The sequence below is a fragment of the Macadamia integrifolia genome, chromosome 5, assembly GCF_013358625.1.
Source record: "Macadamia integrifolia cultivar HAES 741 chromosome 5, SCU_Mint_v3, whole genome shotgun sequence".
Taxonomy (NCBI): Eukaryota; Viridiplantae; Streptophyta; class Magnoliopsida; order Proteales; family Proteaceae; genus Macadamia; species Macadamia integrifolia.
Window position 1 is genome coordinate 33,498,924 of NC_056561.1, and position 15,105 is coordinate 33,514,028.

Below are 15,105 nucleotides of genomic sequence, written 5' to 3' on the forward strand. Positions count from 1 at the left end.
ATCTAAGTGATACAATTACTGCTTATGCAGGCAAATCCAGGTTGGTTGAAGTACAAGAAGTATGGACTAAACAATTGGTCAGAGTTGAGCATGGTATTTGGGGATGCATATGCTAGAGGTAACTTAGGGGTTGATAGTGCTCAAGATTTGGATGGCATCGAAGATATTAATACAGTTGATATTGAGCAAGTCTCTCACTCCCCCAGTACCCCGGTGCATATAAGCATGTCTGACCCCTTTCATGAGGATACTCATACTCCAACTCAGACCACCACAAAACGAAGTCTTGATAGGACACCTACGGGACGAAGAAAAAAGAGCGCCAATAAGAGAGATAGCCACGTGAAGGATTTGTATGGGAAGTATTTATCTATTAAAATTGATAAAGCATCCAGTACTTCTGTTACATCTCCTGTTCGTGGTGGAGTAGGTGCATCTTGTCCTCGAGATTTCAGTGTGAGTGCATGTGAGGCGGTGATATCCTCCATACCGGATATATCAAAGGAGATATATTTGAAGGCCACCAGTCGTATGTGTACTGATCCTAGTTGGAGGGAGTTGTTTGTCTGTGCAGAGCCTGCGAAGAGGATTTGGCTTTTAGATGCGTTGGAGTAGTTGATGTTGTGTTTGAATGCTACTTTTGATAATTTTGGATTCGGGACTCTACTTTTGGGTGATGTGTAATTTTACTTTTGGAGATACATTGCATGACTTGACTTTTATTTCTTTTGTGTTTTTTTCCTATTATTGATGTGTGTAATGTTGAACATGTTGTTTGGGTTGAGACGATGTGTCAGCTTGTTATGTTTAACAGATATTTGTTTCCAATTGTGTAGTAATTGTTTATTTATTGCAATTATGTCAAATGCATTATGTGAAACTTCAAGTGATGAAGAAGATATGATCATTCACATGGGAATGGAATTACTGAGTGAGGCTGTATATATTCGAGAACCATGTCGGGATAGTGTATTTCCAGGTGCTGTCATGATGCATGAGGTATTGAATGGGCATGGCAATAGATGCTATGAAGAGTTTAGGATGGAACGTCATATATTCCTTAACCTATGTGACTATGTTAGACATAGGGGGTGGTTGAAAGATACGACCAACATCCGAGTGGATGAACAGCTTGGAATGTTCCTATGGATTGTTGGGAAGGGTTCAAGTAATAGGGACACCCAAAATCATTTCAACCACTCAGGAGAAACAGTTAGTCGGACATTCAATGTTGTCTTGATTGCAATGCAACGCCTGGCTAAGGAGAAAATCAGACCGCCAGACGTCAATATGATACCGATAGAGATTGCACAGAACCCGAAATACTACCCTTTTTTCAAGGTAAATATGTTAATATGATACATGTCTGTAATTAAATATATGAATGTTTATATTCTTATATGTACTGGCCATTTAATTGTCAATATATGTTAGCATTGTATTGGCGCCATTGATGGTACACACATCCATGCGGTAGTTCCAAGAGAGGATCAAATTCGATATAGGAATCAGAAGGGGATCACAACTCAAAATGTGATGTGTGCATGTTCATTTGATATGCGATTCACATATGTGTATGCGGGATGGGAAGGTAGTGCAAACGATTGTCGAGTACTTGAACAGGCAAGAAGTGATCCTCGATTGCGTTTTCCTCATCCACCTCCAGGTATTAACTTTATACTAATATATTAGATTTTTCATTTGAGTGTATACATAATAATATATATTAATTTTTGTCTGTAGGAAAGTATTATGTTGTCGACTCTGGGTATGCTAGCCAATCTGGATTTTTGACACCATTTCGGGGTGAGAGATACCATCTACCGGACTATAAAGGGCGTAGAAAATCCCCAAGAACAGCGAAAGAGTTGTTCAATTATAGACATTCATCACTTCGGAATGTTATTGAACGCACATTTGGGGTATTGAAGAACAAATTTAAAATTTTAAGGCTAATGCATCAGTTCCCAGTGGAAACTCAGGCATCAATTGTACTGGCATGTTGTGGGCTACACAACTATATTCGAGAAGAGCATATTGCTGACGCAGAATTCGTGGGGATGAACGATGATTTAAAAGTTGCAGAAGATGACTTGAATCCGCCACATGAAGATTTCGTTGATCATTCTACAATACAATCAAGTCAACGAAATCGGGCAAAAGAGATGAATGCCACTAGGCTAAGAATTACAAATGCAATGGCTAGACAGCAAAGGATGCCAGAACTAGTTGAAAACTAAAACCGATAACTATTTTGTCAAAACTGAAAACCTAAATTGATGTTTCAACCCACGTAGTACTTGTTTTATGGTACATTTATATATGTGGTACAAGTTGATATATTATTATGAATGTCATATATTTGGATGCTATATTAATTTTTTTGATAAATAAATTTCTGTTACAGATGACGTCTTCTATGCCCCCACTCATGATAGCAACTTGTGAAATTTGTGGGAAGAGTTGTGGGAAATATACAACCAAGTCGGGTAAAAATATTGGAAGAGAATTTTTCAAGTGTGAAGATTCATGTAATTTTTTTATGTGGGTGGACCAACTACATCTATGTAGATGTGGTAAAGGTCAATGCAAAGTACGAACTGCGATGAAAGGTCCAAACAAGGGACAGTATTTTCTATGTTGCCCAAGTTCAACTGGGGTAATTTATTTCTACTATTGACCTATACCTATAGATAATTTATGATTTTTATTTAATTCGATGTTAAATTTCAACGACCCTAATCACATCTATTATTTGATATAGGCTGATAACCGTGGATGTGGTATGTTTGTATTGTTGAAAGATGAAACACATAGTGATACCATACAACATACATTACGTTCAGAAAGCTCAAGCTCAACATCAACATCATCCAGACCACTTTTCGGTTCGAACGAGTACATGAAAGGATATCTGGAAGGGACACTTAAAGGATTAGAGGACCAAACAAATAAGATGAAAGACATCCTCCATGCATTCAAGTCTTTAGACTTGGAAAAAAAATGAAAATTTGGGGAATTATGTAATAGTTAACTTGCACAAGGCATTGTTAATACTGTATTTTATTCATCCTTTGGAAACCATGTTTTTTTCATTGGTGTGTAATATTTTATTGTCCCAAAAACATTTATTTGCTTATAGTATTTTAATGTTATTTTTGTAATTATTGACTTAGAAGAGAAGAAAAAAAAAAAAAAAAAGTTTCTGAAACAAGCATTACCAAACGGCAGAAATGTCGTTTCTTGGTTCTGAAACTGTTCTAGAAACAGATTCACCAAACAGTCTTAAATCGTTTAAAAACGGTGTTTTAACACAGAAACTGAAATTTCCGTTTCTGACACGAAACGGAGTTTCTGGAACAGAAACGATACCAAACGGAGCCTCAGCTTCCCAAGCTTTTGTCTCTCGTCTGAGTCTCGAAACTAGGCTGTATGATCTGGATTCGGATCAAAATAATCTTTGGATATCACGCGGATGATACAGTGCTACTTCTCTTTATTGTTGTAGGGTTTGGGTGGTATCGGGAAATAGTAACGTACTTGTATCTCTGTAGCTTTCATACCCATCTTCTATTTCTCCTTCAATTTCTTCACTCTCACTTCTTGCTACTCCTCTTAACTCCCGACTAGTTTTCTCACTCAGCTCTCCTATGAGTTTATGAGTTTTGAGAACTACTCCCATCCAACATTGGTGCAGAATCTTAGAATCTAATATATTTTGCTTTGAATTCTGAATCGACAAAACCAATAGCACTAGCATATTGAAACAAGCAACAAAAGACTTGAAGTTGATTGCAGAGGAAGACCAGGCCGAGAAGATTATCGCAATGCATTCTGACTGTTGTCGGTCCTAGTTGTGTTAGGAACTGTATTCTCTTTAACGGCTTAGAACCTCATAATAGAGTTTTTTCTATGTGTTTTTGTAATTTATATTTTTACTGTAGATTTTTTCTGACTTTATTTTTTTCGTTATGAAGATAGGACCAGGTTGTCATATTGTTCGCTGTCTATTGGAGCCGTGTCTATTGGAAGAGATGATCTTAAAGTCATTTGTTCAGCTCTACTCTTCTCTCGTATGGAATTCCCTCATCTGTCATTCTGAATTTCTCACTCATTAAGTATCAATTCAACCCACCTTCAGAGAAAGGAAAATAATTAATAAAAGTCATGAATTTTCCTTTTCTCTTCTGTTATCTGTTACTCGATAGATTGTTTGAATTTTGTTTTTATTTTTTCAAAATTTTCTAGTTTTTGTTTATCTTTGGTTCGATTGTCTCGGATCATAATTTGAAACCCTCGTTAAACCCTCGTTGGTAAGGTCAGTTGCTGGTTTCTCAACAAATTAGCTTGGAAGACTCGTCAAAAAACGTGAAGCTTGAACTATAGAAATTGGGTTGCAATCGCGATTGATTCTATGAGAGAGCGGGAATAAGGAGGGAGAAGAAGAGGGGACTCAGATCTGACCATTCATGTGTCACCCTCCGTCAACTTCAGCCAGATTCGCTGCGTGAAAAGACCATCCTATCTCCATGTGGTCAATGCCTCCACCTACCTCTCTATTAGCCTATGTGTTAGCATAGTACCCATGCGACTAGGGTTTGGTTCTTGGTCCTGGCCCCTGCACCAACACGTTGGGCTAGTGAGGGGCTCTACATGACCATAAAGATAGGGTGGGTTTTTTTAGTTCCCCAGGAGCCCTTCAAGCCCAAGCCTATCTGAAGCGTACTTTGATCCCGTTAGGGCTTGTGCTGGGATTTTTAGCCCATGGGCTTGGCTAAGGGTAGGATGTCCAAGCTTCAGGTTGGGCATAGGTGAGGCCTTGGGTTGAGCCTGACCCGACCCTATGTTCATATACATTTTAATATTTTATAACCTTATTTTATTTGCCTTTCATAAAATTGATCTTCAATCTTCACACAGGGGTAAATAATGTAATTTGGTATAAAGTAGGGTTTAGTGACTCAAATGACTAATCATCCCTTCATCCCTTAGGTCAAAGGGTTATCCGGCTAGGGAATCTGTAGGTTACGGAGCAAAATAAGCCAGAATTCAATTTTGGAAACTGGAAAACCAGACCTAAAAACCTACAACTGCACTATTCAGTCATAGACTCACAAAAGTGATAAGAAGCCAAAACGCGACTACAGCTGGATGAGTAGAAATGAAAAATGTGAGGAAACCCCACTTTACTACCCCTAAAATATGATACAGATTCTTCTGGCATTTGCTTTTTTGCATCTACTTACTGTCCATTCCAAGTGATATGACGATTTAATTCCCACGATAACAATTAAGAAAGACAATAAACCCATCTCACATTGGACATGGAGGTGAGAAGTTGTAACCACTTCGGTCAGTGGATACAAATACTTTTGCCCTCTTGAAAAATTATTATTATTATTATTATTTTGTTATTTATATCACATAAAACTATTCAAGGAGACTTTACTCACACACAAGAGGGAAAAGGGGGGGGGGAGGCGGAGGGGGAGGGGGATGATAGAAACGAGGGAAAATGCGTGTGATAGAAGTTAATCCTTAGACCACAAACTTGGCACTTGTTCTATCAAGAGAAGCTGCAACCAGTGCATAACTGGATTCACAAGATGCCCTCTTGAAAATGTACACCCAGATATTGTTATCAAAACAAATAAAATAAAATACCCACATATATGCTGACCAAATAGTAAAGCAGTTTTGGGTTTTGCAAATATCCACCCTATCAAGAACAAACTGCGGATCTTGTTGAATAATTTACCCATCTATGCCCTAATGTCTTTTGCTTTCGATGCAAAAATCCTAACTCAAAATCCCATCTCGAAGCATCAAAAGTACCCCACTCATATATTCTAGTTCCATAGAGCTTTGAGAAAGCATCTTTCTCAATATTTTCTAAAATGCCATCAGAAGCAGCTCTGGACCCAATGACTAGGGAACTTTTTATTAGTATGAATGAGGAGATTGAGCTAGAAAATGATTTCAAATGCTAACTTAGGATCCTGTTGGTTATTTATAAGTGGAACAAGGTTAGATTTGCAATCTACTGTGCCTCTTGCTGTAAAATGAGATTTCCCCCTCTATACATTGTGTGAGAAGTTGTAACCACATTACACAAGAAAAATAAAACCTCAAAACATAAAATTACAATGAAGATGATGAATATTGTTGTGTTATATCATTAGTATATGTTAAGTTGTGTTTGGAAAGTAATCCGATTTATCTCATTGACTCAAAAAGGAAGATATATATATATATATATATATAATAATGGAGCGATTGTCTCCATGAAATAATCTAATTTAAATCAAATAGTTTCCTAATTTACAGAATAATGGAGTGATCATCTCCATGAAATAATAAGAAAAATCTAATCTAAATCAAATAGTTTTCTAATTTTACTCTAAAGATATGTACAAATGATGTGGGAGACATGGATGAGTCACTTGATTTATCCAATGATACAGCCAACGTATCACAAGACTTATCCGATGATACAGCTAGAGCTAACACCCCCTTAAGGTGGAGCATGAAGGTCCTAAATGCCCAACTTGGACTTGAGATGATGGAATGAAGCTCGACCAAGTGACTTAGTAAAAAGATCAACGAGTTGATCTGCCAAAGGAATCTTGGCAATGCAAATAAGGCCTTGTTGTATCTTCTCACGAACGACGTGACAGTCTATTTCAGTGTGCTTGGTGCATTCGTGATAAACCGGATTTGCAGTAATATGAAGAGTGGCCTGATTATCACAGTACAAGGGAATGGGTTGTTGTGAGGATATGCCAAGATCATGTAGAAGAAAAGGGAGCCATGTAATCTGACAAGTAGCAATTGCTATAGTGCGGTATTCTGCCTCAGCAGAAGATTGTGATATTGTAGGTTGCTTTTTTGTTTACCATGAGATTGGACTAGAGCCTAAGAAAATGCAATAGCCAGTGGTAGAGAGTCTAGTCATAGGACAACTTGCCCAATCGGAGTCACAGTATCCTATCAAGTTGATACTATTCTTGGCAGGAAGAAGAATGCCTTGCCCTGGAGTGCCTTTTAAATAACGCATTAAGCCATGAGCAGCATCCATATGTGGTTGGCGTGGTGTATGTATAAACTGACTTAAAATATTCACAGTATACACGATATTAGGACGAGTGACCGTGAGATAAATTAGGAGCCCAATCAATCATCGATATGGAGAGGGATCACTAAGAACCGGTCCATTCGAGTAAGAGAGCTTGAGGTGTTGCTCCATTGGAAAGTCGGTCGACTGAGTTCCTATGACACCACTATCATTGAGAATGTCCAGAGTATACTTTCTTTGGCAAAGATAGAGTCCTTGGCAGGATCGAGCAACCTCGATGCCAAAAAAGAATTTGAGCGCACCGATGTCTTTGGTATGAAACTGTGTACAGATTCGGCTTTTGACAGTCTGTATTAAAGCATCATTAGAGCCAGTGATGATGACGTCATCCACATAGATAAGGATGAAGACAGTTGCTTTTTGCTAGTGAAATATAAAAAGTGAATGATCTGCCCGTGACTGAGTTAAACCAAAGCTACAGTTTGGCAAACCAATTGCGGGAGGCCTGCTTTAGGCCATATAAGGAGCATTGTAATTTGCAAACAACAAGCTCCCCCTTTCATCGATATCCAGGAGGAGGAGTCATATATACGTCCTCCATAAGGTCCCCATGCAAGAATGCATTATGGACATCTAACTGATGAATAGACCATCTGGAGGCAACAACAATGGTGAGAAGTACCTGAATGGTAACAAGTTTAGAAACTGGGGCAAAAGTCTCATGATAATCAATGCCCTCGAGTTGAGTATAGCCTTTTGCCACGAGGTGTGCTTTGTAACGTTCCACAGTACCATCTACACGCCATTTGATTTTTAAAACCCATTTGGAGCCAATTGCTTTCTTTCTGTATGGTAATGAAACCAAAGACCAAGTGTTATTGGAGGTGAGAGTACCAATCTCACTTTGCATAGCGCTGTGCCATTCAGGATGTTTCATGGCCTCGGAGAAGGTAGTAGGTTTAGTGATAACTGTAAGGGCAGTTAGAAAAGACATATGGGGAGGGGAGAAATGATGATAACTTAAATGTTTAGAAAGAGGATGAGACATACTTTGACCAACAGTTGAAGACAAATTTCTTGGGCAAGAGACATGTAGTAATCTTGGAGATAACTTGGTGGTTTAACAGTGCGGGAGGGGCAGGTGAAGTTGAGAGTGGGAAGAGAGGAGGTCGATGTAGTAATTGGGGAAGGGGATGGTTGTGTAGTAATTGGAGGAGAAAAAACTATGGGAGGAGAAGCCGCAGGGGTAAGGGTGGCTGCAAGGATTGGAATGGTTGTTGGGGTAGGAGAATGGGTGGGTTGGATAGGTAATGTAACATCAATATCTGGAATGGAAATGGGAAAAACATAAGAGGGGAATGGGGAAGGGTCAGAGTGAAAATGGAATGGGAAAATATGTTCATGAAATATAACATCACGAGAAACATAACTGACCTTGGTTGTCAGATCATATACCTTGTATCCCTTTTGGCCATGGGGATAGCCAAGGAAAATGCCAGGAAGAGCCCCATGGTCAAACTTATGCTTTATGTTTGGTTGGCGAGCAAAACAGAGTTAGCCAAACACTTTGAGATTGGAGAGAAGGGTTTTTCTTTTTCTTTTTTTTTTTAAAGAATTTCATGTGGAGTTTTGCCATGAAGTACTTTAGTGGACAAACGGTTAATTAAATAATAAGTAGTGAGTACACAATCCCCCCAAAAGACTAAAGGTAAGTTGGCTTGAAAGCTTAAGGCTCTGGCAACAATGAGAACGTGGCAATGTTTATGCACAACTATTCCATTTTGTTGTGGGGTTTTGACACAATTGGACTGTTATAGCACCCCTAATTTTTTGAAAAATGGGAGGGTATCTTTATTAAAAAATTCACGACCATTATCGAAGCATACCCGTCGAATTTTAGCATGAAACTGAGTATTGACCATTTGAAAATAAATTTGTAAAATGGTTTGGGTTTCAGATTTCTAATTCATTAAATACACCCATGTAGCACGTGAAAAATTATCCAAATAGTCAGAAAGTAAAGAGCCCTTGTAAGGAGGGAGTGTGATAGGGGCCCCAAATATCCATATGTATCAAATTAAAATAATGTGCAATTGAAATACTACTATTAGGAAATGGTAAACAAGACTGTTTTGCTAGAGGGTAGACAGTACAAATGTGCTTATTGGAAAGGGAAATATTAACATCTAAAAATTTCAAGTGGGGAAAAATAGAAAGAGAGGGGTGACCAAGACTCCAATGCCAAAGATCGAACTGCAAGTGAGAGATGGTGACATGAGCCGAGGCAGGAGAGGATTCGAAGAAATAGAGACTACCATATCTTTTACCCATCGCAAAAATCGTCTTCGTCTGCCGGTCCTAAAAAAAAACAAGAGTCCTTAGAGAAGGTAACGAGACAACGTGTTTGAGTAGTAAGCCTACTCACAGAGAGGAGATTATACTAAAAGGAAAGGACAAGTAAGACATTGGAAAGAGTGAAATGGGAAAATAATGAAACATTCCCAATATGGGTAATTGGAGCTACAGAACCATTGGGAAAGTGTATAGTAGAGGGTTTTGGGGATGCGGTGGATGAGGAAAAAAAAAAGGGGTTGGAGATCATATGATCCGTAGCCCCGGTATCAATAATCCATACAGAGGAATGGGATATGGCAAGAAGGGCGGTACCTGTGACGTTGGCCAGTGGATGTGTGTTACTAGATGGGAGCAAAGTAAGTAGCTATTGAAGTTGATTGGCAGTAATAATAGGAGCAACTGCAGAATCAGTGGCCAATGTCATGTTAATAGAGGGAGAACGTGGAGTGGCATGGCCAAGTCGTGGTTTCTGTTTAGTGTTATCACCATTTCGAGGAGTCCAATTTGGAGGATACCCATGTTGTTTGAAACAACATGAATCAGAATGGCTATCCATATTACAGTAATTACAATGATAATGAGGCTTATTCATGCCTTTAGAATCAGTTCGAGAAGTGGTGTGTTGCTTGCTCGAGTGGGACTGGCCGAGAGCCCCGTAACTAACGTTGGCACTCCTCTTGAAGAAGAAGAGAGTAAGCCTTAGCCATAGGAGGGACCAGATCCACGAGGAGTATTTGGCTGCGGACAGCGAAGAATGAATCATTTAGGCCTTAGAGGAAATCCATTAAGGCATCAGTGTCAACGTGAGCATTTAGTGTGGTAATGGCACCACAAATGCAAGATGGAGGAGACCAATAGGAGGACAACTCATCGCAGAAAGCCTTCACAGGAGTATAATATGTGGAGATGGAGTCAATGCCTTGTGTAAGATTGGCGATGGAGTGTTTGATCTCAAAGAGGCGAGGGGCATTTTGCTGAGAGAACCGTGCATGGAGATCAGTCCAAACATCTCTGGAAATTGTTGTCTAGAGAATACTATTAGCAACTGAAGGAATGGTGGAGTGAATAAGCCATGAAGTGACTATAGAATTGCAGCGGCCCCAAGCAAGAAGATCAGGAGAGTCGGCAGGGGGTGGTTTGAGTGTTCCATCAACAAACCCAAGTTTGTTCTTGGCTTGAAGAGCCATGGTAATAGCACGATTCCATGTGAAAAAATTATCACCGTTGAACAACTGGGTGACAAGAGGAGTGGTAGGATGGTTGGAGTTGTGAAGATAATATAGTGAGACAGGATTAGAAGTTGCAGCAATAGCTGTGAGGTTGGGATTCTCCATAGAGGAGGAAAGGATCGTAGCTTAGGCTGATATCATGTTAAGTTGTGCTTGGAAAGTAATCCGATATATCTCATTGACCGAAAAAATAAGATATATATACAAAATAATGGAGTGATTGTCTCCATTAAATAATCTAATCTAAATCAAATAGTTTCCTAATTTACAAAAATAATGGAGTGATTGTCTCCATGAAATAATAGGAAAAATCTAATCTAAATCAAATAGTTTCGTAATTTTACTCTAAAGATATGTACAAATGATGTGGGAGATATGGATGAGTCACTTGATTTATCCAGTGATAAAGCCAACGTATCACAAGACTTATCCGATGATACAACTAGGGCTACCAGTATAGTCAACCACGGAATACATTCTAGTTTGGCCATGACCCAAAGGCACACAAATGGTCAATATTCGGACTTGACCAATGATGGGTCATCGATATTCTCTTTATTGTACGAAGTTTATCGTGCCCTGATCCATGACATCTGCGATAAAGACAGAACCCTTTAACTGTAAATAGAAAAGGGTTCATCTATTTGTAACCAAGCAGGTTACAAACAAAATTTCTAACCAGACATTAGATACCCTAGTACATAGTTTAATTCAATTTTAATAGAGGGTAATTGACGTAATTTCATAATATTAATTGACCACTATTGATTGATTTCCTTTCCCCAAATTCATCCATTTAGTTCAAGGGTATATTAGGAAATCCGACCCCAAGATCCCATCCCAATCTTCTTCTTTATTCACTTTTATGTTTTAACTCTTTCATCAAAAAAACAATGATATGCTTAATTCATCGTAGCAGTAAAACCAAAGATTGAACTTTCTTTGAAGAAGATCGAGAAAAGCAATAGTTACACAAGAGAATCGTTGGGTTTGATTTCATATTGCGAAAGTTCAACCTATTACTAAGATCATGCATCATCCACATGATTTGTCTTTCAGAATTCCCAATATTCAAATCCAATTCAAAAAAAGTATATTTAAGTCTGATATCAAGGAAAGGATGTGTATGGTAGGAGGATTGATTGTAACCCTTTACCTATTTTAAATTAGTGATATTGGTGAATTTAGATCTCTCACATAACAATTATGGATTTGTGTTATATGTAGATTGCAATAAAAAAATGATTGATTGGTACCCTTTTCCTTATTAAATAGGATTCTCAAAATATTTACTTCATTCAATCTACACATATTCTACTGCAAGCCCAATACCACTTTTCACATAAGAATATAACCATCCCAATGATCTCGGCAATGCTAATTATAGGGATAAGCTGGATAGCATAATATTATGCTTTAACCAGGCCTAATCCAGCCCAATTCAAATCGACTATAATTTTAACCCTAATTTATATAATTTTATTTAGAGCTATCATCTAATATTTTTATTTGGAATAATGAAATCTAGGTCATGGTTTCTTATGTTTAGAAATCAATATCTATGACCACTAATTCCAATCCAAATCAAGTGATTACGAGATATGATTTTCAATTCTTGTGAAATAACCAATCTGTTTGGGAGAGGCAAAACTAATATTTGATTTACATGTAATTTGTTATAGATTAGGAATGTGTTTAATTTAAAAATAAATTGAAGTTAAATTATAAATAAAGTCATTTATATGGTATAAAAAAACAAATAATTAAGAAACATGTCTTAATGTGTAAATTACAAGAAGTTCTTCTCCACCTGCGAAAAGTGAGTAGCCGACACTCCCTTTATTGTTTTTATGATGGTAGATTTACCTTAATATCCATAAAATACAAACTTTTTATAAATTTTCATTCAATTCACTAAAAGTGAAATGACAATTTAATCCTTAAAGTGACAAGAATAATAATTATCTATTGATGGACATAAAAGAGAGGTTACAACTTATGTTGTAACAGCCAAAGTGACAAATAGATTAGCCCAATAGAAAAAATGATCCATTAATTATAAATTATAATAATGTAAAAAAGATAATCTTATTTTTTAAACTAAAACTGAACCACTAGATGATGATGAACCTTGCTGTGTCATAAATTTACCATTGGCATGGTCATCGAAAGTGATACATTCTAGTTTGATCATGACCCACAGGCACACCAAGGGTCAATGTTCAAACTTGGTCAACGATGTCCAATAGAGGTGTACTTTTTTTTTTGTAACCAAACAAGGTGTACTTGAGTAAGATGTTAGGGTGTCTCATCATATATTAAGAAATTAAAACTATTACCCTATTTTAATATTGAGTATATCTAATTATTGATTACATTTTTGTAAAATCTAGGCAACTATTTTAATTTTAAGTTGGTCTTCCACATTAGAGTTAGGGTTGGATATTCAAGGGTTAGATGAAAACGAAGAAAGAGAATGGATACGTTATATTTCTCAATTTCCCCCTTGTTTTATAATTATTATTTTGTTATTTTAAATTATAGGGAGAGAGAGAGAGGGACATGGAGAACGTTGTTGTCCTTGACACATATGATAGTTTGGTCCGTTTTTTATCTTTGATCTAAAATCAATGTTTGGTATTCAGGAATCCTTCCCATTCATTTGAATAGATTTATTTTCATAGAAAAAAAAATATATAAAAAGTTAAGAAATGAGAATTAATAATAGTAATTTAGGATTAATCCTTAGTGGTTGGTTTCAAGTTTGGGTTTTATGGAATCAATAGAAATAAAGCTAGATCTAATCATAGACCATTTATAAACCAATAACAAAAAACTGATAAAAAATCATATCAAAATCAAATCTTGAAAGAAGGGAACGAGTCATCATGCGAGTCACCCGATTCAAGTAAAAACAAAAAACATAAAACTTGGTCAGGTGTCACGAAGACTCGTCCAATTTTAAAAAATGATCCGACCAAGTTTAAGTTAATTTGAGTTGTTATTTACTTCATGTATTTGTCTAAGTCATGTGAAACTCATCGAGTCTATATTTTTTTATTGAGTTATATTCTAATTCATAAAGCATAAGTTTGATCTATCACTAAATAAAACCTTTCTAACAAAAATAAAATATAATAATTTTCTTTTCTTTATAAGTCAAGAAAATAAAAACATAATAGGATAAAAGTTATAATAACATTAATAATAAGAAAATATTTATCTATCATTTTTTTTCTTGACTTCCAAACATTTTCTTATTTTTATGAAATAAATGAGATCTAGTCATCAACGCTAAGTTTGGTTGGCCATCTACTATCAACTTGGACACCATTGCATCTCCCGCATATTTTAAGTAGGTGGAATCCACATGTCAGTTGGAGTCAATTGGAATGCTTTCAAGTTTGAACCCTATCAATCTCAAACTAGAGTGATTTGACTGAAATTGGAATTAGATCCAATGGATTCCGATTTGGTTCCACTAAAATCTACGACCTGATTCGGTTCCAATTCCAATTCCTCTGACCATACCTCCCAAGTCCCCAATGCCAACGTATGGGCGATCATTGATATCCATATGGTTCTGTTACAGATTAGTTGGTACCAGCTCGTATCGGATCAATAAGTAAATTAAAGAACAAATATAACTTTTGTGTCAATAGATGTAAAGGGATCGGATATGGATCAGAAATGTTTGGATCTAGATATTTTTGATCGGATATGTATACCCCTAAATGAATACAGATGTGGATCGAATTTGGATTTTCAACTATCTATTTATTCTCTGACTTGTGTAAATAAATATAATTTGCTCTTAATCCAGCTTTCTAGATTGTTTTAACTATTTTCCTTGTTCTCTAGAACATGTTTAAACTTCAAGAACCCTCAAAATCATTAATTGATTATTTAAATAGATCCGGATACCCCTGAACGAATATAAATGTGGATTCGGATTTGGATTTCGACTGTCCATTTACATCCTATTTTTATAATTCTCATATGTATCAATATCATATCAGTATCGTGTATAGATGATACATGTATGTTGTTGATATAATGGATCCTCCAACCATGGTATGGACCACTTATTTATAGGTAAATAAAATCAATCGTAAAAATAAATACACAAAAAATATCCTTGATTTTAGGAAAGATTTTTCTTAAAGGCATGCCTCAAATGCCAAGATTTTGTAGTATTCTAGTTGATCTGTAACATCTAAAGCCTGCCTTAGATTCCAAGATTTTGTGGTATTCTAGAGTTCACAAACAAAATGACAACGCTATTTTGATATTGTAGAAAGATTTGTGTGTACTAAAATCATTCTTCTTCTACCAAAAGGTTAGATCAAGAATAATTATGCTGTGTTTGGTAGTCTAAAAAAAAAAGTTTCTGAAAATTTACACGAACAAAAAAAATAGAATTTTCTGTTTGGTGTCTCTGGTTTT